The sequence below is a fragment of the Cornus florida genome, unplaced genomic scaffold (genome assembly GCF_030987335.1).
Source record: "Cornus florida cultivar Cherokee Brave unplaced genomic scaffold, ASM3098733v1 CherokeeBrave_3.0.0_Hap2_Chr09, whole genome shotgun sequence".
Taxonomy (NCBI): Eukaryota; Viridiplantae; Streptophyta; class Magnoliopsida; order Cornales; family Cornaceae; genus Cornus; species Cornus florida.
The window spans coordinates 7,477,788-7,481,525 of NW_026775579.1; the positions used below are offsets into that span (position 1 = coordinate 7,477,788).

General features: G+C 35.7%; 1 pseudogene; it reads left to right on the forward strand.

Annotated features, from left to right (window-relative positions):
* Positions 1-234: 234 nt before the first annotated feature.
* Positions 235-332, forward strand: LOC132275695 (small nucleolar RNA R71; annotated as a pseudogene).
* Positions 333-3,738: the final 3,406 nt, after the last annotated feature.

Sequence of the window (3,738 nt, forward strand, 5' to 3'; positions counted from 1 at the left end):
ATATCATTGGAATTGTCAACTTGATATAAGCCGACATTCTTCCTTCCACCCAAGTTTCTACCATTTTTAGAAGATAAAGATCTATGCATTGAATTTTCACTCATACTTTCATACAATTGCCACATATCATTTTCATGCTTGTCAAGATAAGAGCCACCCATAGATACGTTAACCATACCCTTGTGATTATCCAGTAAACTTTCAAAGAAATATTGAACTAGTTGCCACTTAGGCATGTCATAATGTGGGCATTTTCTAAGCAAATCATTAAACCTTTCCCATGCCTCATGAAACATTTCCCCATCCCCTTGAGAAAATTCATGAATGGAAGTCCTCATAGCATTGGTCTTAAAAATTGGGTAATACTTCTTTAAGAACTCTTGTTGCATTTCTGCCCAAGAAGTTATCGAAAAAGGCCTAAGATTTTTGAACTAATATTTTGCCTTGTCTTTAAGGGTGAAAAGAAAAAGTTTAAGTCTTAAAACCTCTTTCGGCATGTCCGTGTATTTCACGGTGGAACACACTTCAAGAAACTCATCCAAATGCTTATAAGGTTCTTCACTTAGAAGTCCATGATAGTTGGGAAACATTGGAATGGTTTGTGGTTTAATCTCATAGTGATGTCCTCTAAATGGGGGCAATTGAATGTAAGTAGGTGCATTATATTCATTAGGCACATAATGGTCTCTTAAAGCAATGGGAGGATTCATAATTGGTGGTGCTAAACGAACACCTTAATTAGCTTGAACCATGGGAGGTTGTGGAGCAAAAATTGGCTGAGGCATTCCCAATAGAACTTGGCCTTGTTGTTGTGGGTGAATAAATGGTCTAGGCATGCCCAATGATACTTGAATGTTTTCATGATGCATGTTAGGGTGGAGGATGCCTTGTTGGTCTATGTAACCAAGGTCCTCCACATGGTCGTCATTTAGTTTATCCATTGGTGAAATGGAGTGATGAGAACTACCTCTTCCCATAGGATTATGAACAACTGATTCAAGATGCAAATCAGGAGGGACAAGAGTGGGATTTAATGATGACCTACAACCATGCATACACTAGCTAAACAAATAACAAGCAAATAACAATCACTTCGCCCCCATAACAAATCAATCAACAAACATTCTCCACATACATTGATCTATACTCCCATGCTTGAACAATATGTAAAGAAAATTAAATTGCCTCCACGCGGGCTCACAATTTATCTAAGAATTGAAAAACTTGTCACCACGTGGGCCGACGATTTAACTAGAGATTGAGTTAGAAAGATCTCTCAAAGGGTCCTTAAGCAACTTCAATTCATTTTCAATTTTAAAGTCTTGCTATGCTTTGCAATTTTTTAGATTTTAGCCCTTTTTGCTTTTGTTTAGCTTCACTTGGCTTCCTTGCTTTTAATTCTCCTTTGCTCAATTCACCTAACCAAATAAGAACAAGCACAATAAATAACTAAAAATAAAGAAAAGAAAAGACATGATCAAAAGAGTACTGATTCCTAATTGTTTCCAAAACACGGCGTTGCCAATTTAAATCCCCGGCAACGACGCCAAAAACTTGGTGCGTGTCATCGATGTACAACCAAATTTGTGCAAAATAGTATGGCTAAGTTTTAAATTTATAAACGCCACTACTATCTCTAATTAAAAATATAGCTAGGGTGAGTAGGGATTGTCCCAAGGGATTGTGGCTGCACTAGCAATGGAAACAATATATAGGTTAGTAGGTCGAGTGATCAAAAGTGGATTATTTGGTTGATTAGACTACAAACTAAACTAAACAAGTTCAATGTAAAATAAGCAATTTAAATGAAATTTAGAGAAAACAAGAGAATGAGGTCTCGGAGTTTAGAGGTCACCACTAAACATCACCATTTTTAGACATTCAATGTATAATTAATGAGGGGAAACATGTGTTGCAATTTAAGAGTGTATGATTGATTGTTTCAACAAGCATGGAACCAATTAAGCATATATTTTCTAAGCAACCTAATAAATAGCACAATACATCAAACTAAGCCATTAATCCTTCCTTTAAGCTCACAATCCAAACACATCACATGGTTAGAGAATAATACTACTTGCATTCATAAGCATGGAACATCAAACAACATGCATGGATTGTCCTCCCATCTAACAACTAAGGCAACTACACTACAACTAAGCTAAGGGCATGAAAATTAAACTAAATAAACTAAGTGAGAGGCACAATCCATTAAGACATGAGTATAAACCATCAAATTAACCACAATAGTACTCTATTAAGCACTATGCCTTAACAATCTCTAGATCCATAGCATCAACACACATATACATGCATCAATAGCATAAAAACTAGAGATAAACACATGAACATCTATTTTAACATACATAGACATATGGATAGAATGAAATGATCAATTGGAAGTATTAAACCACACAAATCATTGAATAAATAAGATTTATATATAAAATAAGTGTCAAGACAAGATTATAACACAAATCCCCTCAAAATACAAAGCATTAGAGTCTAGAAGGCATGCTTAAGGCTAACTCTAGCCCCAAGAAGAAGTTTAGCCACTCATTGAAGTAGCCATCTAACCCTTAAGGGCTATCTCCATGGTAGGAATGACCTCCTTTTTGATGGAAACCCTAGAAGATTGGAAGAACTCCTAAGCATGTATCTCTAGCCTCTCCTCCTTTTTTTTCTTCCTCTCAATGAATGTTTCTAAGTATGTCTCTTTGTATGTGTAAAAAGTAGCTTAAATCTTTATATAGGTAGCTCAAGTGTCACACCCAATGGTTTGGACTCATGCACAAGGGCTCCTCTAATGATTGGACCATGAGACAACTTTTAATGAGCTGGAACTTATTTTTTTACGGACTTGAGGAGGTTCGATCTATCAAACTGTTATGAGATCGATGGAACTTAGGTGAGATCCATCGAATGTTGCAGAGATCGATCATCCTTGGTGGCACCTTTTTTAAATAAAGACAAATCTCTAAGATATTTTGGTATATTTTGGGAAAGAGATAAAAGTGGAAGGTGGGGTGGTAGGTGTGGATAAGATTTAATATTTTTGATCGATCGAAGAATGGTTGGATCGATCGAACATGGTGGAATCTTTTGGATAAGGACAAAAGCTTGGATCCATCTTGAAGTGTCCAGATCGATGTTGCTCTGATCGATCGAAGAAATGTTAAGATAGATCGAACTTGCTAATTTCCACACTTTGCTTCATTTTGCTTCTACTTTGCTCATTTCTTCCATCCAGCTTAAGTTAGCTTCTTTAATGCTTTTATTTTGCTGAATTAGCTTATTTATGGGATAAGCACCTGAAAAAGGCAATAATATGAAATTAATCTAAGACGAAAAAATAAGATAGATAAAGGTCCTAGAATACGTAAGCTTAAAAGGTTTAATTGCGCACTTTTCAGCGCTCATCATTATGCTTGATGGGTTATTCTACAATTTAATTCATGCTTGTAGGTAGGTAGACAATCTGGACTCGATTTGATATTCAATGGCTTATTATTGCAATTTTTATGATTCTCTAGATTGATGTGTGCTACAATTGTGACTAGTTTGATGGGTCATACTTAGAATTGATAGGTAGTTTTACACTTAGGGCATGTTTGATTTCCTAATTCAGTGCTGAATGCAGAACACGGTAAGTGATTTTTAAAAATAAGTTTGTATGATAAAAATTTAGGACACCGCTTAACATGGTAAGTACCGTTAAAAAGAGGCCAAAATTTTAAG